The sequence below is a fragment of the Callospermophilus lateralis genome, chromosome 6 (assembly GCF_048772815.1).
Source record: "Callospermophilus lateralis isolate mCalLat2 chromosome 6, mCalLat2.hap1, whole genome shotgun sequence".
Classification (NCBI taxonomy): Eukaryota; Metazoa; Chordata; class Mammalia; order Rodentia; family Sciuridae; genus Callospermophilus; species Callospermophilus lateralis.
In genome coordinates, this window is record NC_135310.1 from 1,764,385 (window position 1) to 1,785,334 (window position 20,950).

The 20,950-nt window shown below is 53.6% G+C and overlaps 1 pseudogene; it reads right to left on the minus strand.

Moving 5' to 3' along the window:
* Nucleotides 1-5,837: 5,837 nt before the first annotated feature.
* Nucleotides 5,838-19,909, minus strand: LOC143401767 (protein unc-93 homolog A-like; annotated as a pseudogene).
* Between the last annotated feature and the right edge of the window lie 1,041 nt (nt 19,910-20,950).

Consider the following 20,950-nt stretch of genomic DNA (forward strand, 5'->3'; position numbering starts at 1 on the left):
ATCTTTAACGTGGTAAATCAGAAAAATATGCTCACAGTGTATCCTGAGTAAAGCTCTTGGTATGCTTGGTGAAGCCCTTGATATGATTTGTGAAGCAACTGATACTATGTTGGGTGAGTGACAGCAGTGATGTGTTCTGATCTGGTAATAACCATTGAGCCCACCATGACTTAAGGAGAGCAGAGAGGTGTCTGTCCCAAATGTCCTATTTGCAAAGGCCATTCAAGAAAAAAAAAATAGAACTTTTTTTCTCATCCTCATACAAGTTGAAAGGGATAACAAGCACACTATATAGTTTGGAAAAGGAGAATAAAAAATTCCCATTAAAAAAGGAACATTGTGATTAAAGTCAGTGAACTTCACAGTTTGGGAGTAAATTTCTCTGCATAGCAATGTATAGAGGTAGTGATCAGCTTGCAGAAATACATATGCAGAAGTACTAATCATAAACCCTCATGAGTTAATAGGGCAATGCAGCTGTAGGAGGGAAGGAAGGAAGCCTTCTTTGATTTTAAATTCCCAAGGCCTAGCTAAAGCTTAGCATTTAGTAGGTACTTGGTGAATCATTTTTTTATACTGTGCATTGAACCCAGGGGTTTTATAACTATGGAGCTATACCACAGCCCTTTTAATTTTGAGATTGAGTCTTGTTAAGTTGCTTTGGGCTTCACTAAGTTGATGAGGTTGCCCTCAAACTTGTGATCCTCCTACCTCAGCCTCCTGAGTTTCTGAGATTACCGGCATGCACCACCATGCCCAGTGATAAATATTTGCTAAATGAACAATCCTTGAATTATACAAGCGTTAGAATTGTGTTTGGTTGCAGTAATAGAAATTTAAAGTCTATGGTATATAAAATGGCTAACATCCAAAATATTACATCTGCTTCTGAGTACCATATTTTTAGTGTTACACTGACAAAATGCTATGCTGTAGGAAAACTTGGAAACCTCTTTGGAGAAAAAAAAACTGAAAATTATCTTCTGGGAAATGTTTTAGTGAAGTAAAAAAGTAAAAGGGGATATTTTAATTTTTTGCAGTGCTGGAGATGGTATTCAGGGCCTAGCACATGTTAAGCAAATGCTTTACCACTGAACTGTATCCCCATCCCCTAAGGGGATATTTTAAACAGGCATTAAAAATCCTTAAGTAAATCTAAGGATGGGCTTGTTGTTCTAATAGACACAGAGCAAATGTAGGAAAGCTACAAAGTAGTAAATTGAATTCTAACATAATTTTCTAACCAGTAGAGCTGGCTAATGATGGAATAGGCCTCCCTTGGTGGTGATGCATTTTCTATTTTTGGAGGCTAAATGATCATTGGTTACAGAGATGCTAGAGATAGGAATCTTCATGGCAGGATTTCTTAAAGAAAATTATGATTCTTAAGCATGTTCCTTCATGGGATTCAGATTTTTGGGTTTTTTTTATCCTACTATATTATTCAGGAAACATTTATTGACTTTTCATTTGTTAACTTGTAGAATTAATATCTTCACTTTACTTCTGTCATTTGAATGAGACAAAGCGAGAGATGATGGTGGGAGCAGGGCATAGAAATTATAAGAAACAGGACTCTCTAAGACATTTAGAATATTTACATTTCTAGGTAAACTTCTACTTGCTAGATTTCTTTGCAATTCTTGTATTGATTTCTTTCCTACAGTGAATAAAAATTTTTTTTGATATGTTAATAAAGTAGAAATTTCTCTGAATTTCTTTTAATTCCTAAGTAACTATGGCAGATTTGTATTGTTGGAAAATGTTTTTCTCAGCTATTCACTGATTTTAGGAACATAAAAATCTTCAGATATCACCCAAAGAATGTGAGGACACAAAACTTACATTTATAAGAGAAAAATGGATATTTAAAGTTCATGGATGTGACGATCATTGCCACTAAAAGTGTTACATTGTTAAAAACAGCTTTGCTTTTCATGTGATATGATAGTGAAATGTTATCATTGAGTGATTTCCTAAGGGAGACAGATGGATATACAAAGAAAGCTTGGCAGGTATAATGGCTCATGGGCTAGGACACTCCAGGAAGGTGAATTAGATGGACCTTATAGCTTAGTGACAAAACCTCTTAAAAGGAGATGAGAAATAATTGGCTCAATATCTAGGTCAATAGTTTCGGCTGATCACACTGAGTCAAAGAGCAAATGTTTTGTGTCACAAGCAGACCACATAAAGTTCTAGAAAAGTTCTTTGTAATGAAATTGCTAAAAAAAGAGAAAGAAAAATGCTGCAAAATTACATAGAAAAACTAAACAAAAACACTTGAATTGATATTTGTCACAAACCACCCCCTCTGCTTGTCCTGGTAAATTTGAGGACAAAGCCAGTATTCTGGCTAAACAAAAAGATTGTTTGGGGCATGACAATGTGAAATAAAAGATTTTTTGTCTAATTCTTCCCATATGCTGGACAAACTAAGTCATTGTTCAGAGTACTTTGATGAGGAAAAAAAGTTAATGAAGTAAAAACAAGAAATGAATCCAGCAAAGTCGTTATAATCTTGAATGTCCCACTGTCATATGATGCTATTAGTTGTTATTAACATTACCATTTCTCTAGGGTAGGACCTACAAATTTTGTCTATGTATAACTCAGTGTTTTTTCCCCTTAAAAAGTTATTTGTAGGCTGTATAATAGGATAAAAAGCAAAAATCTGAATCCCATGCTGTAACACACTTAAGAATCAGCCTACAAATTTTTTTGAACATTTTTGCTTTATAATCACTAAAAATAATAATTGCTACATAAGACTAGGTGTAACATATATTTAATATATAAAACATATACCACATAATGCACATCAAAAACTTATCATTGCAGTTGACCATACTCTTTTCCAAAGTGGTCATTTTGATTTACTCTTTCTGTCATGTATGCATTGCAGTTGATCCTTCTCCTCTCCAATATTTGATATTGTTAGTCTTCTCAACTTTTGCTAATTGAGTTAGGTTATATTATAAGTGTCAAGATTTATAGACATTTTTAAATAAAAGAGATATTAATAAAATGATAAGTCAGTGAAAAATTGACATTGCTCATTTATTCACCAAATATTGTGTGCCTCATAGTTACCTATCACTAAGAAAACCATTGAAGCATATAAAGAATATTTTTAAAAAAGAAGATACAAATGCTCTTACCGTAGATTACAATATATGCAAGATTGAAGCATTCAAATAGTTCAAAATGACAGTATTATCATTTTTCACTTTTTGGTTTTTCTTCTTCTCTCCCTTCATAGTTTGTTTCTATACCTTTGGACTTTCCAGGAAAGAAACCTAGAAATGACCTCTAAGTCTGTTTATTTTTGTTTTATTCCTGCCATTCATCCTGTTAGCGCATACTTTGATTGCCAGTAATGTTAGTTCTCAGTCGTTATTTAAATACCTGAGGTAATAACTTTATACAGAGTAAAGATTGGCTCAATTGCTTTTGTACCTGTGCTGAGGCTGCACTTCATGGTGGGGTACACATGGCAAAGAAAAGCTGCTTACCTCTCTGGGCATGGTGGTGCTTGCCTGTAATCCCAGCAATGTGGGAGGCTAAGGCAAGAGGAGCTACGATGTTAATTTTATATATGTTAGCTATGTTATTTATAATTGTAAATAAATAATTAATATATAATTATATATTAATTATATATATTATATAATTATATATATTATATAATTATATTATATATTAATTATATATATTATATAATTATATATTAATTATAATTAATATATAATTTATATATGTTAGCTATGTTATTTATAATTTTAAGTTGCTGTTGGAGACTGGGCTTCTCTGCATATCTCCTCCTGATTTTCCAATATCCACTCTGGGTCATTGAGTGAAGTGTGTGGGAGGGAGCACTGTCCAGCACCATCCTAGGCTCAGGGAGAGTAGGGGGTGGCCTCCAGCAGCAGGACTGACCCCTCTCGGCTTCATCCTCCAGGCCATGTCCGTCCACCCATGAGGCTCACTCAGCTCACGACAGGCTGCCCAGAGCATCAGACGTGTCTGTGGGCTCCCCGAGCGTCCCTTAGGCGAGGATTGACAAGTCAGACTGCCAGATTCGGCTCCTCCCGACCAAGCTCCACGTGTAGGAGCCACGGTCAGTCAGGGACCTTACAAATGAGGGTTCGTGGGGGGGCCTGCAAGGGATGGCTGAAAAGGGAGAGCAGAGGTGCTGGGAGGGAAGGAAGAAACGTCTAAGAGAAATTCTGAGGATGAGGTTTGGCCGGGTTTGGCCTAAGGGGGCATCTGATCACTCAGACCTGGTGCTTCCTGGGCAGGAGTCCAGACGGTGAGCGGTGGACAGGAGAGCCCTCCGTGGGCTTGGGCTGTAGCAGGATCCTCTTGTTTAGTAGCCCAGGTTGCAGGGAAAATGGTAGGTGTAAGACCAGTGAGAGGGCAGGCGGGCAGGAAGTGAGCAGAGGGGCCCTGCAGGGAGCAGGGAGCCCGAGGCCACCCCACGGGCCGGAGGATAGGGAACCACAGCTCACGGCAGGTGGCACAGCCAGGCTGAGCCTGGAGACAGCAGGAAGAGCTCTGCCTCCCGGACACGAGGGACTCGGGGAATTCTGCAGGGGGGGTGCCAAGCTCAGCTTGGGGCAAAGTGACACTCCAGGGGCCATGAACGCCCCGTGTGGCAGTGCAGGATGTATTTATTTGCCTGTGCCCTCTTGGCCAGTGCTGGCTGGAGAAGGAAGGTCCACCCCAGCATCTGCCCTTGTTTCATCTGCAGACAGAGGCCACCGTCTGTCACGGGGCTCAGGGAGCACTGGGGAGGGGACCATGGATGCAGGGAGCCCGTGGCTGGAACGCATCAGGGCTCTTGGGATGGCCTTCTCTCCACTTGCCATGGCGTGGCAGCTGCTGGAGGGCACACTACACGCTGGGACGCCGAGTTCCACCGGAGACGCTCCTGCCAACCGTGTGTGATGGCGTGGTGAGCCGTCTGCACAGAGGGCACCTGGAGCCCGGGCACAAATTCAAGGGGGCAGGGGGTGGGGCCTGGGCAAAGGTGAAAGGACACAGGACCACTGGGACCAAGAAGGACAGTGTGGAGAGAGTGTGGACAGCATTGCCCGCGGCAAGGAGGAGACACGTAAGGGACAGTGCACCCAGGAAGGAGTGACAGACACCTGTGTGCCCAGCTCAGGCATGGCAATGTCCTCTGTCCCTGCCCAGTTGGAGGCATTCTGGATGATTCCGCTGGTCTGCAGCACGCCCAGTCACTTCCCCGATTGTCACAACACACGACTAAACATTCAGGGTCCTGCAGGTGAACTGGGCTGGCACGACGCAATGACAGAGAAATCTCTTTCTTTGGGTTCAGCGATGGCCTCTCTGACCCAGCTCCCACCAAGGAGGCAAGACAGGCAAGACAGAGGGGGAGCCTGCCTCAAACCCGGGTTTTATTAATGGGGGGGCTAACCCATGGAACATTCTATCCACAAAAGGGCAAAGGATAGGCTGACAACCCACAGGGGGTGTGATTCAACCCCATCGGGTGACGCCCACTCCCAGAGCTGCACCTTTCTATCCAGGCGGAGGTCAAAACCCCTTGCACTGCAGGTGCAATGCAGTCCAGCACCTCTTTACCCAGGAGGTCCAGGTGTGTGCATGGCCCTGTTCAGGGCGGCCCAGTTCCTGACGGTGTGCGAGCCTCTGGGAGATAAGCATCGGACAGGAAGCAAGTGCTGAATCTGCCATGTGAGTGTGGAGACCCTCTGTGGGCTCAGGAGGCTGCCTCCCTGCGTTCAGCTGGCTCGCCGCACCCCTTTGGAACTCGGGTGGTGGAAGTCCCTCACCATGGCCCACTGCTGTCACATCGCTGTCCCCGTCTCTTCCTCCACTGCTTGGCTGGTCTGTGTGGCCGTGAGGGTCTTGACCGGGCTCCTGGATTCCAGGTACTCAACGGTCCCGTAGGAGACCATGGCCACTGCCAGGACGCCCAGCAGGATGTAGAGCTTGACACTGACACAGAGAAAGGAGCTGTAGCCGAAGGCGGCGACGAAGCCCAGGGCCTCCCACATGCGATAACTGGCGAAAGCCGCTTCCTTGTTCCTCTCGAACAGGGTGCCAAAGAGAGCTGCAAGGGGAGGCGGCGTGAAAACCTGCGCCGACCCAGCGCCCGGAGGACGTCGGCGACAGAGCGCTCTGCCGCTGCCCAGTCCCCTCAGAACTGGACTTTCCGACCAGCCCTCCCTACAGACCAGGAACCCCAGCCGACAGAGGGGGCTGCACAGCCAGGCCTGGCCAGGGACAGCACCCTCCCCAGCCAGGAGCCAGCGAGGCCGGGCCAGCCTGGCTGCTTCACTCAGGGACCTTCTGGGAAGCTGCTGAGGAGCTGGCCAAGCCAGGACCGAAGCGCTGAGTTTTCAGAGGGCAGCAGTAAGGCGACTCCTACATCTGGGATTTTCATTCCAATCCTTGGAGGATTTTTCCCTTTTAGTCACTCTTTTTCTTAACATCTTAAGTGTTTTTTTTATTTATTCTATGAAAGTTTTATTTTATTTTTTTGGAGGGAGGTAACCAGGGATTGAACTCTCGGACACTCAACCCCTGAGCCACTTCCCAGCCCTATTTTGATCTTATTTAGAGACAGGGTCTCACTGAGTTGCTAAACACCTCACTTCTGCTGAGGCTGGCTTTGAACTTGCGATCCTCCTGCCTCAGCCTCTCAAGCCACTGGGATCACAGAGGTGCGCCACCCCGCCTGGCATGATCTCATTCTTAATGGTCACACAGAAGTAGACATGTTTGGGGGTTATCCTGAGGACTTAGAGCAGAAGAATTCCACCAACAGATCCGGGGTGGAAGGCCCCTGGCCTGGTGAAGGAGCTCGTGTGGATAGGAGGTCCTCACAGGACGGTGCTGATGAGAAAGGCTGCCGAGGATCGGGATGGGGTAACGTGGCTCCCTGGATGGGGATAGGTCACGGTGTCCTGGTAGGATGGGGGTAGATTGATCAATACGAATCCAGGAAAGCCTCATTAAAGTGGCCTCACAGGACCGGTGCTGATTAAGGGCCCCACGGGGCTGGTATAGATCAGAAGGGCCTGACTAGGTGGATGGAGACTACGTTGTCTTCCCAGGGCTGGGACCACTTAACCTCTCCCAGGATCCTTATTTTGAAGTCCTAACCCAAGTAGCTCAGAGTGTGCTCCTATTTGGAGACAGGGTCTTGGCAGAGATTACTAAGTTCAATGAGACCACCTAGGTGGCCCTAATCAGATATGGGCAGTGTCCTTCCAGCAGAGGAAATCAGGCCACAGACTCCCAGAAGTATCACTTTGAGGACATGGGGAGGGAGGCCATCTGCAAGCTCAGAGACGGGCCTCAGCGGGCAGCAGCCCTGACCACACTGGCTGTCCAACTCAGGCCCCCACAAACGTGAGTGCTGTCAAGTCCCCTGGCTACGGTGGGACTGGCAGCTGCTGCAAACTCACGCAGTCTGATAAAAGCTTGCAGATGAAAGTCAGCCACTCAGCTTCCTGTCCCTCTGGGTGTGATTTTGGACACACCTACATGAGGTCTGCTAGAATCCCATCTCTGGACAGGACAGAGGAGCAGGTGCCTCTGGGAGGCCAGCTTATAAGATGACATGAGGACCTGCCCCAGTGTCTCCAGGTCACTGTCCAGCTCCGCCCAGCCTGCTGCTTCTCCCACCCTCTTCACAAAGACCACCCTTAGCCCCTGAGCTGCCACAGAGCCTTCCCAGTATGCACGAGGCCATCCTGACAGCCTCGACACCTCCCTCCCCCTCCTGCCTAGACACATTCTAGTCTCTCTGCCAGCCCTCCCCCTCCCCCTGCTCCTCCCCCTCTCCTGATATTCCCACGCAGAGGGGAGTCCCCACCCGCATGGAGAAGTTGGGTCTTCCCAAGCCCTGTGACAGGGTGTTGCTGAGATGCTGAGGCTGCCTTGAGCTGGTGATCCTCCTGCCTCAGCCTCCTGAGATGCTGGGAATATAGCTATGCACCACCTTGGATGGGGGGCTGTGCCTTCTAGAGCAGGGCAAGGTCTGGGGAGCTCAGGGGAGCTCAGGGGAGCCAGCAGCAGAGACCCAGAGTTAAAATGCCTCTCCTGGCCATGACGGCTACCTGCAAACACACTCCGGGAGACATCACCAAGTACATGAGAATAACTGTTCTCCCCTAGGAGTTACGTGTTTGGAAAAGAAAACAATGTACCCTACTACAAAATACAGAAGTCATTCCACCTGAAACTACCCCTTATCCAAGGGTCCCTTGTTCTAGTCATTCACTGGACGTCAGCATTTGTTATGCCTGGGCTCTTAGTAACTTTGCCCAATTTTGACTTTTTTTTTTTTTTTTTGCCTGAGAGTATGTTCTATGTCAATATAAAGAAAGGAATTAACACAATTGTTTGTGTGCCTCAGGGAGGAAAAATGCAAACATTCTCACTACAATCCTGTTAAACATCTAGAGAGTGACAGTATGGAAGCTGTGGAGCTGTTTAGCCAGTTCCTTCTTGACTTGGAGTGCAGAAGTATTTTAGAGGATGCTCCTGCCAGGTGTGGCGGCACATGCCTGTAATCCCAGTGGCTCAGGAGGCTGAAACAGGGGGATTGTAGGTTCACAGCAGCCTCGGCCACTTAGAGAGGCTGTGAGCAACCTACTGAGACCCTGTCTCAAAGTAAAAATTTAAAAATTTAGATGTGACATGATTATGTCACTCAGTAAATCACATTTGTCTCTGTGGTGCAGGTTTCACCAAAGTCACTGCCTCCACTGAGGTCGTAGGGAGGGTCAGGAGACCAGCTCCGAAGCCCAGGGCTGGCATTGAAGCTGCTCCGTGAACAGGAAGAACATTCGGGTCATGGGAAAGGACCTGTCCTGGGGTCCAGTCCAGGATCTGAGGGGACTGTGTACTTTTATACCAAGTGTCAGGGGAAAGCCGTCCCCTACCTGGCACACTGGGGTGTAGCTGGTTTGCAGATTTTCTTTATTGAATTTCTAATCCCCCAGTGTCTCCTGGGTAAGGGTGGAACAGTGCCGTCTCAAGGTCTTCCCTTGACAGGGCTTTTCTGAGCCATGTCCCTCCAAGGGGCCCTGTGATCCCGTCACTGCAAGATCTGCCAGACACAGTGCTGTCTGCTTGGGGCACCCTCCTTCCCTGAGGTGGAAATGCAGGCCAGAGGGCTCCCTGCCCTTTTCAACCACCAGCCAGACATACACCCCTGCTCCCACCCTCATCGCCCAAGAACATCCGCTTCCTGCTCTCCCGAGTGCCCTCCCTGCAAATCTGCTCACTCTCTCTGCAGGAAGCAGAGTCATCCAACTGCACAGAGGCCCACACCCCTGACCTCAGCTGCCACTTCCCCGGGAGCCTCGCCAGCACTACTGCCTGGGTCAGGACACCACTGTCTGGGTCAGGACACCACTGTCTGGGTCAGGACACCACTGTCTGGGTCAGGGCTCCACTGTCTGGGTCAGGACACCACTGTCTGGGTCAGGGCTCCACTGTCTGGGTCAGCACACCACTGTCTGGGTCAGCACACCACTGTCTGGGTCAGGGCTCCACTGTCTGGGTCAGGGCTCCACTGTCTGGGTCAGCACACCACTGTCTGGGTCAGCACACCACTGTCTGGGTCAGGGCTCCACTGTCTGGGTCAGGACACCACTGTCTAGGTCAGCACACCACTGTCTGGGTCAGGACACCACTGTCTGGGTCAGGGCTCCACTGTCTGGGTCAGGGCTCCACTGTCTGGGTCAGGGCTCCACTGTCTGGGTCAGGACACCACTGTCTAGGTCAGCACACCACTGTCTGGGTCAGGACACCACTGTCTGGGTCAGGACACCACTGTCTGGGTCAGGACACCACTGTCTGGGTCAGGGCTCCACTGTCTGGGTCAGCACACCACTGTCTGGGTCAGGGCTCCACTGTCTGGGTCAGCACACCACTGTCTGGGTCAGCACACCACTGTCTGGGTCAGGACACCACTGTCTGGGTCAGGGCTCCACTGTCTGGGTCAGGGCTCCACTGTCTGGGTCAGGACACCACTGTCTGGGTCAGGGCTCCACTGTCTGGGTCAGGACACCACTGTCTGGGTCAGGGCTCCACTGTCTGGGTCAGCACACCACTGTCTGGGTCAGCACACCACTGTCTGGGTCAGGACACCACTGCCTGGGTCAGCACACCACTGTCTGGGTCAGCACACCACTGTCTGGGTCAGGGCTCCACTGTCTGGGTCAGGGCTCCACTGTCTGGGTCAGGACACCACTGTCTGGGTCAGGGCTCCACTGTCTGGGTCAGGGCTCCACTGTCTGGGTCAGGACACCACTGTCTGGGTCAGGACACCACTGTCTGGGTCAGGGCTCCACTGTCTGGGTCAGCACACCACTGTCTGGGTCAGGGCTCCACTGTCTGGGTCAGGACACCACTGCCTAGGTCAGGGCTCCACTGTCTGGGTCAGGGCTCTCTCCATAACCATGGGGGTGGGGGCCGAGTTAAATTTCCACCCTCCACGCTGCTTCCCCCGACCCCAGTCCTGCCACCGAACTGGATGAGGACTTAGGCCTGTGACTCCTGCCATCATCATGGGTGTTCTACTTCCTCCCAGTCACCAGTCCCCCAAGTACATCAGGGGTCCCTGGGGACAGTTCTGTGGGGCTGCACCTGGACCCTGTCACCTCTCCTTGGCATTCTGGTCCTGTCCCACATCTGTGCCGGGGTGGGGGGCGGGACCACCAGTGTCTGCCTCACCATTTCCCATGGCCTGGCGTCAAGGTCACCCATCCTGTGATCTGGTGCCTGTATCTGGCCCACTCTCTGAACCCCGCAGTCCTCTCTCCTCCTCCCCCTCTGCTCAGCTTCTGGTCACCCAGGGACCACCAGGCCATGCAGGTGGCTCACCCTGCACAGCTGGAGCTGAACAGACACTCAGAGACATACTGCAGACCCAGAGCTCGGTGAGAAGCCCTCACAGTCCGGGCTCCCTCTCCCTTCCCCCACGCAAGCACCTGGCCTCTGACGGAGCCTTGGGCTGGCTGGGGTCTGGCGGCCACACCAGCGGCTGTCCACTCCCCTGCCATCTGCCCAGTGACTGAGCAAGGGGCCAAGGGGCTGGGCTCTGCTCACTCACCATTGTTCTGCGTCTGCCAGACAGCGTCCCCCATGCCCCAGAGGCCGGGGAGCAGGAAGAACACTGCCATCTGGGAGGAGCGTGGACGCCACAGCAGGAGGGCCAAGATGCAGGAGAGGTGGGTGGCTGCACCTGGGACAGAGGGAGGGGCCAGGACACGCAGTGCTTAGACCCCAGCAGAGGAGCCACATTTCCTCCTCTGCCCCCTGCTTAGCCGTCACCACAGTGTGAGGGGACCGCAGGTCTCTTGAGCAAGCTGGGGCATTGTGCCACCTGATCCGGGTGGACCTCTGGGCTCCAAACCTGCCTCAGAGAACCTGTCCCGTGGACTGCAGCTGCCTCAGCCTGGGGGGTTATAGGCTGTCTTCTCTGGACCTCAGGTGGCTCCTAAGCTGAGGGGACTTAGACTCAGTGACTGCAGAGGGGCTTCTCATGAGGGTGAGCCTAGGGCCCTGGTCAAATGTTTCTACGGAGCTCCTGGGCCTCCGAGCTACTGGGTGGCACCTGTGCCATCAGTCCCCACCCCCTGTCTGAGCAGTCCCCCCTTCCACTGCCGAACTGGGAGGGGGCCACCTACCCAGCACGTAGATGGCTCTCCTGCCCGTGTAGTGGGAGAGCCTCCCAAACAACAGAGAGCAGAGCGCAGTGACGCAGAGAAGCAGATCATCACGTAGCCCACAAACTGGATGCCCAGGACGCAGGTGACGAAGGACTGCAGGAAGCACAGGGGGCCGTCAGCAGGGCCCACGCTCCTCTGTGGCTCCAGCCCCAACTCCCTGTGCTGCTGAGAACCACTGGCCCTGGGACAGCAGGCACACTCCTGTCTGCAGGCCCAGCACAGGGGACGACACTCGTGACCGTAGGGACATCCCCCCCAGGGTCACAGCTGAAAAGAGAGCGAGTGGACAGACTTCTACGTGGAGTCCTCCCCGTTCTGTGCCCGGTGTCACCGTCTAGGCATCGACCCACGGCACTGGGAGGGACAATCGTCCACCAACCCCATCACTTCCTACTGGCCCTAAAGACAGAAGAAGATGGTTTGAAAATTGGGGTCTAGCAGGAGAGGCCAGGAGCTGAGATGCTGCCCTGCCAGTCACAGGAAGTCCCTGGGCACCCTCAGCACACACTGCCATCCTGGGCAGGACCAAGGCAGACACCCAGGAGAAGGGCTGGGCTGACGGCAGCCCACATGGAGACTGCTCACCTGGGCTGGGGCACAGACAGCCCTGATGGCTTTGGGGTGTCCAAAGGCCAAGTGGACTTTGGGTTGTCCTGTTTGCCTCTTTGGAACCTTCGAGACCCTCCCTCCACACCGGAGACTGCCCTCCGTATAGCACTGACACACGCAATTCACCACACCAGACAGTTCTGGGGCACAATCGTCCCTCAAGGATGCTTGTCCTTGATCTGAAATTCAGTCTGAATGGGCAGCTGCCCCAATGGTGCTGGTAGGCAGCTCGGCCAGGGAGGCGGGGTGGTGGGAATGAGGCAGGAGGACCAAGCCCTGGAGGGCAGGCCTAGGTGACCCAGACTAGCCAGTCCAGCCTTGATTGTGGCCCTCTCAAGGTTACATAATGCCCAGAGTGTGGTGGGGACAGGGATGTCAACTCCCACCCAGGACCTGAGAGGGCCTGTGGGTCTGAAGGTACTTGGGGCTGAGTCACACACTCAGCCCTGCCAGGGCCAGGACCTCTGTGGGCTGTTCCCACCCTGGACCTGGGTAGGTGGCCCTGGGACCCTGTGTCCCTTCAGGTGCAGACGGGGCAGGGGCACCAGTCGGGCGGTGACTGCATGAGCTTCTGCAGGGCCTACCCTGGTGTACTCTCCAGAGAGGAACCCCTGCTGCAGTCCACTGTACATCGGCAGCAGGGTCAGGAGGCACAGGCGCTTGTCCCTGAAGAGCTTGAAGGTTGACAGTAAGGTGGACCCAAGGCGTGATGGCTTCGTCTCGGCCTCGTTCTGGGATTCACTGTCCTCTGTGGCTTCCAGAAACACGGCTGTCAGCAGGATGGCCAGGACGCCAATTGCTGAAAGGGGCAGAGGGGCAGGGAGCTTCAGTGTGGACAGGACTCACCCAGCCGCTTCTTCCCTTCCCACAGGTTCTCCCAGTCCAGACGCAGGTGCCGTCAGACACACCAGACCTCAGCCAAGCCTGGGACCCCACGTGCCTAGCCACACAGACACACATGTTGCTCGTGGTCAACGTGGGGCCTCCAGGCTTCCACGGGGAACCTGCCATGGACCCGCACTGTCTTCACGGGCACAGGAGACACAACAGCTGGAGAGACCCCAGGCCACCGTCTGTCTGAATTCCTGCAGCAATGTCTACCGACAGCAGACTTTTTAGGAAAACAAGTCCCATCAGGGTACCATGTGCTACTCTCGTGTTTATTTTGAATCTTTTGCCTAAAATACTTTGGTGGGAACTGGTTAAATGGAGTGGATGCCATCACAGTGGGTCACGTTCGCTGCAGGGGATAAGGACAGAACTCTATTACCCAGGTGGAAGAGGCCACCAAGATCAGTAAAGAAGAGACAAAGCAAGTGCTGAGCCAGGTGCTGACCATGCGCCACCCGTGCTCAGCAAGGGGGACATGGGGATTTAGTCCCTATGTGCCCTGAAGGACTGGAGAGAAGCAGACTGGGGCGGAGGGACAGTGCTGAGGGGCTGCACAGCCTTTTATCTGAACCACGTCAGCGGGCTGCTGTGTAAACTGCTGTTTCTAACAGTGATGGGATCCGCTCCGAGGGAGCATCCTGGACCCCCAGGTGCCAGGCCTCAGGAGCCAGTGAGTCCCCTCCTCCCCGCCTGCCCCTGGCCCGCCCTCCTGTGCCTCAGCCCTGCTCTGGGTGGGGCCAAGCTGCTGCAGGTGGTGTCTCTCCACAGAGTCCCTTTCACTCCCAGCCGGTTCTCGGCTTTCTGGCAACAGGGATGACCCCGTGTGGGTGGCACAGGCTAGACGGAGGGAGTCTGGTCTTTCCCTTCCTCCTGGCACCGCTGGCCCTCAGAACACTTTGCAAGGACTCCTTCCCAGGGCGAGTATCTCAGACCTGCCCTCCTTGAAGTTGGTGTGAAGGATTCGTCTCCGTCTCTCTGACCTCGCCACCCCTCCCCTTTCATGACCAAGGGGCACTGGGGAGGCTCACCGAGCTCTGCAGCTGACCAGCCCTCACCAGCCACGTCAGGGCCTTCACCACTCGCCCAACCGACAGCTGGGTGTGGGGCACAGGAGCTCCCTGGCATCCCCAGCTGAACAGGCCCCTCCAGAGGAAGCCTGGAGTCTGGCTGCGTGTGAATCAGGGGGAAATCATGGTTTCCTCTCCTCTGCGGAGACGGGAGCTTGGGAGAGGCAGGTCAGCATGCAGAAGCCACACACCTTTGCTAGGAGCCAGGTGTGTGCAGACACCATGTGACCCAGTTCCCTCAAGGCGGTGGGGGATGTTGTGCAGGTAACGCTCTCGCCCTAAAGAAACTGGCTGCCAGAAACTACTTCATGAGTACAATGCTCAGGGAGCCTGAGGTCACTAAGTCACCGTGCTCTGCAGGTGCCAAGTATCTATCTAATGAGCAGCACCTGGGGCTAAGGCAAAGGAGGACTTGAAGGTGGCCTGAGGGTGCCACCCGTGCAGGGCAGGAGGGAAGGAGGGCCCGCGAGCCACGGACGTGCCGAGGGGGTCTCCTGTGGTCTGTGCCACTCCTCTAGATCTGGGTCAGCACTCGGCCTGTGGCCACATCCTGCTACCACCTGCTGCCGAGAATACTGCGTTAGCGTTGACTGACCCACGTCTCTGGCCTTCCCCGGGTGAAGACAGAACGAGCAGTTTCTTGAGACCAGGGGATGCCAGGAGCCTAATGTCCACTCCCAGATCCATCTCTCAGGGTGGTCACCCCAGGTCTGGAGTCCTGGAGCCATGGTCTCTGCTCTTGGTTGTCCAACTAGAGAGTGCAGAGCAGGGACGTGATCTCAGCTCAGCCTGGACACTGCCGTGAGCTGGGCCTACCTGCTCCCGTGGGGGACAGGGAAGGAAATGCAGGGAAAGCGGAAAGCTCAGGCCTGGCTGACCTCTACCCCTGTCCCCAGCACCAGACCCACAGAACCTGGGAACCCACGGGAAAGCACAGGCCACAGCCCGCTCCTCACCGACTCCCTCCACACCCTCCACTCTCCTTCCCAGCCACTCATCGGGCCTCAGACACCTTGGAGGGTCACCAGTCTCTGCTGTCCAGCCATGCTCCTGAACCTCCAGGCTCTCGGTCCCTCTGACCCTCTCACACCCACTCCCTGCTGCTTCTGCTCTCTTGTGTGCTCTGACTCCCCGTTTGCTCTTCCGTCTTCTGCAGGGCTCCCATGCCCTGGCCAGCCTGTGAGCACTGAGTCGCCCAGGCTATGGACCGTCCTCCCTGAAGCCCTTCCTGCTTCTTCCTCCCTAAAAACTCATCTCCTCCTGAGATCTCAAACTTGGCCCCTAGATGCCCCCAGACCCTCTCCTGTATCTGGTCCCCTGTACACTCTGAAGGGTCATCTGCCCCATCAGCCAAATGCCTGCAGGCTGGTTGGCCTCAGCCACTTCTCCCTGTGTCTGCACACACACCCACTGGTCTTGTCCTCACTGTCCAGATGCTGCCTGTGCCCCTCGCTGCTCCTCTGGGTTGTGGCTCCCTGCTGGCTGGTCACCACCCAGCTTTCCTGCATCCCCACATCAGGTGGATATGAAAATCTGCCCAGGAAACAGATCTGCCCTTGTCCTTGGGTCTTTCACAGTAGCCTTGACCAGTCTGACCACCTGTCTCAGACAGCCCACAGTGTCCCCCCAGTCGCACCTCCATCAACCCTTCCTGGCCTTTCAGGGTCACCTGGATGGAGTTGGTCCTCAATGCCTTGGTCCCCTGGATGGGGTCTGTGGTAGCTGCTCGCCTAGTGAGCTAGCTGTGGCCAGTGACCTGGCCAAGTGTGGCTAGGGAGCCTTAGAAACAGACTTTGGGATTTAATTGGTTGGAATGTGGCTGATGGCCAGTGCATGGGGCTCTGGGGATGAGAAGAGATTTAAATGTCACGGGCACCCTGCAGGGTAGCGCTGGCCCACAGGCCTGCTTTCCAAAGAGAAGCCCCTGAAGACCTCCAGACCACACAGGGCAGGGGTGCTGAACGGAGACGGACCACTTAGGAGCTGGAAGGTGCTCTTCAACCCAGGAAGAGGCTGGGCTTGGCCTTCGTGGGACTCTCTTGGGCTCAGGACACGTACCGGTGTAGATGCCCAGCAGTGTGTAGATCAGCTCCTGGGAGGGGCGGTGGGTGCTGTTGGTGGGTGCTGTGACCATCAGGCAGTCGTTGGCCCCACAAGACTCGGGGTGCTCCTCTGGGGTGGCCTCTGTGGGGTCAGGAGTGTTAAGGTCTGTAAACAAGTCAGATTGGCACCTGGCATTTTGCCAGAGAAATGTTAGAGTCTGTAAACAAGTCTGGATGGCGCCTGGCCAAATGCCAGAGGGAGTGGTTTGTAAAGTAACAAAAGCAAGCCATTAAGTGTGGAGATTCCTGATTGGTTGACTGCTGTATCTAGTTTATGCTAATTAAGATAAGCTGTGTGGAATGTATAAATACCGCTCCTGTCCTACAATAAACGGCTCCTATTCCTGCTGCATCAACGTACACAAGTCATTCGTCACCCCCCCGCTTATTCTGCTGCAGCCGGACTGCAGCAAGGAGCAAACAGCCTATGAGAGTCCTGGTGATAGAGAGTCCTGGGCGTCGGAATGGGAACAGGGCGCAGGGTGGTGGAGCCTCTGAGGCAGGACGTGGAAGGACCCAGCTGTTTGACAAGGACCAGGGCACGTTCACCCTTAGGCACACCCTGATCTCAAGACCCCTCATCAGGGAGGGAGAGGGTCAAATCCGCTTTCTGCCGAGACAGGGAAGAGCACACGCAGCGTGGGCCTGGCTACTTCGTGCCCTCTCCTAACGCACCGCAGTCGGTGTCCAGGGTCTGCACGGCACAGCCTCGTGACAGTGACCTCGCAGCACTGTCTGGCGAGACGTGCAGCACAGGGACGGAAGGCCGTGAGAGATGAGGGCACCAGGCGGTGGGTGCGGAAACCCCGCTGGCCCTGAGGATGTGTGCCCTGGGTTCCTGCCCTCAGCTCCCTGGCCTGAATGTCCAGTGAGCCTGCTGCTGCACTCGCCAGGGCCCAGACGTAGCCCTCCCCGCTGGGGGACAGCAAGAACCAAGCCCCTGTGGTTTCCCTGTGGGGATGCCAGTAGCCAGTGATGACGGTGCTCTGGAAAGAGCAGGAGGTTTGGCTACAGCTTCCCAAAGCTGGGCTCTACCTGGGAGAGCAGGAGCTGGGCCAGGCTGCAGGACAGGGTCAACCCGACAGCAGCAAGAGGCCAGAGCCTTTCCCCCAGGGCCGGCTCCTGCCCAGCTCCTCTGGCCAGACTGAGATCCTCCACACGGTGGTGTGCAAGTCACGTTCCACATCACGGCTGGGCAAGGGACACTTAAGGCAGGTGACGCAGGGCTCCGCCATGAGTGCACCTCTTGTTACAGGAAGGACTGGCCACAGAACTTTAAAAAGCTGCCCATGGATTAATTCCATAGGAAATAGTCAGGCAAACCTGTTCTTTGCCCCCAAGGAAGCCATGACTCCATGGACCCTTGCTCCCTGGGAGGGGGCAACGTGTGGAGATGGATCTTCAGACCCTGACTGTCCTTGGAGGAGCAGGGTCCGCATGTGACTCTGCAGCTGGGGCCAGCTGAGGGCCTCCTCTGGGAACAAGGGCAAGTGCCTACGTGCTGTCCGCCCTCTTGGAGGTCACCAGGGACACCCTGTTCTTCCCTTACCTTGAGTGGGAGTCTGCCCAAACACCAGAGAGGAGATCAAGTTGCCCCACACCCCAGAGGACTGGAAGATGAGGAAGAAGATGCCGAAGTACTGGTTCACCACGTCCTCGCCGAGCTCGCCCACTTCCTGTGCATGCGTGTTCCCCAGGACCGTGAGGTAGGTGCACTGAGCAGACCACAGGGGGGCCGCTCCCAGCCCCAGCAAGATGGAGGTGGGGATCAAGGTGAACCTGCAGAAAGCAATGGGTGGCCCCTGCATCCCTGCCCTTGATCCTGGCCACGCCTCCCAGACTCACCCTCCTCAACTGAAGGTTGAGGTTCTTCCTGCCATTACTGGGGCCATGGAGCCCGTGGGGTGCAAGGGAAGCTGAGGGCCGTGGACAGATCCCAGGAAGAGGTCAGCACTGGAGGTCAGGAGGAAGAGAGGGAGCCTTCGGGAAGGCAGGGAAGTCCTGGTGGGAAAGTGGGGAGGGGGCTGCCAGTCAGCCTCCCGCAGAAACTGAAGGGACCAGCACAGAGGAGCGCAGTCAGGTGCCACCAGAGTCCTGCAAACCAGGAGGTGGGGGGGCGGGAGGGCGGGTACCAGCTGGCGTAGAAGTTGCCCAGGGAGAAGGCCACGTAGCAGCACATGGAGCCAACAATGGTCCACTTGCAGCCACATCTCTTGATGAGAATGGGTGGAAGGAACATGGAGGACAGGAGGACAGCGCCGTAGAGCGTGCCAAGCGTCGCCACCCCCATGCCATCCTCGCTGTAGAGGCTGCTCTGTGGAAACAAGACCGGCCTGTCAAGGAGGGGGAGGAATAGGCAGGAGAGTGGTGTGGGTGCGAGGACCTGTGGGCTCAAGGCCACCTCAGGTCCCCAACCTAGTAACAGGCCCTCTTGTGCTAAGGACACTGCAGGTAAGTGGCGTAAGGCCAGCAGCCTGTCAACAGCAGGGACGGGCACCCTGCTCCCTGTAAGTGTGGAGGTGGGGACACCCGCCGGCCTCAGCACCTGGGAGGAGGACCAAGAGAAGCTGCTGGAAGGCCTCCCTCTGCGTGGAAGCAGAGGGCCCTTCTCCCGATCCTCCTGCAGCGCTGGAGCAGTACTGAACTCTGGTTCAATACTGGGCATGCAGTAGGAGGCCACTTCTTGACCTGGTTGACAAACCATGGGAGACTGTGGTCATCACCAGAAGTTCCAAAACGGTGTCATTGTGTGACAGCCCTGGCCACAAGGTGCAACACTGAGCAAACTGCTCTCAGGGACAGCGATGGCCTGCCTCCTGCCAGTCCATGGAACTCTCTGAAGGTCTAACTGCCAGTGAAAGATCAGACTTGAAGTCATGTCGACTCAGCCCAGGTCCATGGCACCAGCACCAGAGCCTTCTGGAAACCATGGGGTTTGTACGACTCGGACTCAGGAGGAAGCAGTCCATCAGTAGTTCAGAAGGAAGACTGTTCTGCCCAGGTTCACACTTTTGCTTAAAGGCAGCATGGGATCGATGAGGTCTAGCAAGGTTTGATAGATTGTTATTTCTGCACAGAGCACAAAGCCAGGGGCAGGGAGCCATGGAATTCAGGATTTTTCTTGTGTCTCCTTCTGACCACCAAAGGCAAATCGTCCTCTAAAGCACTCTCTCGAGACACTGGCTCTGCTTGTCCAAGGGTCACACAGTGTACAGCCCGTGGAAATGTAAGTAGGACTGACGCTGTCAGGTTTGTATTAAAACACAGTCTGTTCTGGAGAATTCAGAGGCACGGGGCGAAGAGAGTCTAGGGTGCATTGACAAAAGAAATGGCCTTGCACTATCTGTTGCCTGTGGCTCTGGAGGCAGGACAAGCTTAGAGGTCAAGGTCATGTTCCAAGTCCCACACCTACCTGCAGGTTCTGCAGACCTCCATAGGCTGTGAAGAGGAGGAGGAATCCAAAGGAGACCACGAGGACGTTCCTCAGGCTTCTCTCCATGGTGCCGGCTCAGGGTCCACTGGCAGTGGGCACATAGAGGTGGAGCTCCCTGCAAGAAGCAAGTCGGCACAGGGAAGCCACCTGAGCCAGGGTGCCGTCCTCCCTCTGAGTCACAGTGTGCTAGCCGTCAAGGCTGCTACTAGTTAATGAACTTGGTCACACTGGGCCCCGGAGCACCAGGGTGTGTTACTCATTTACCTTCCTGCATCTCACCTCGACCCCTTCGTCTGAGGCAGTGCGGGTGACTCTTCTCAGCCGGTACACGATGGCACTTTCACTTTACTTTGGATAGGTGTGATCTCATGGCAAAGTGATACACTTCCTATTCTACATGTGCATGTTACCTACCTTCTACCTGGAAAGAAGTTGTCAACAGTGCTGAATGTGGAAGGTTCTTCTGTCCTAAAAAGCAAAGCATAAATGTCAACCCCAAGGCACCGAGTTCAACTTCTGAAAAGGAGCTAATATGAGGACACCCCAGGCCTAGCCTTGGCATTGCAAAGACCTGATGATCTTACACTGTTGAGGCCATTTAAGAAGATTCCATGAGTAGGACTCTTTACAACATGCAGAGCACCCCAATGGGCCCATTTCATCCACACAGCACTCTTCTAACTATCTAAGAAATCTAAGACCTGTTACACACAGGACACAGCTTCAGCCAAGGGGTTGGACATGTCCCTTCTCGAGCAGTGCTGGTCGGGTCAGCAGTCACTGGCCACATGCAACAGCTGAGCTCCTGACCTGCAGCAGGTGGAGCTGTGACACGGAACTCAGAGCTGCATTTTATTTAGTTAATTAAAATTCAAACAGCAGTTACTGAATTGGAGAGGGCAAGTCTGCCCCAAACCTCAGAGCCAAAGCTGGAAAAATCCCTTTGCTACTCATTTGTTAGTAAAGCTAGATGCTTGCGGACTGTTCCCAAAGCTCTGTGACCCTGGTCACCTCTACCTAGTGTGGATCTATGAAGTGAGCCTTCCAGCGTTGGTCAGGGACATGTGGTGGCAACTGTTGAGGGAAGCCACCATCTGAAAACTATGA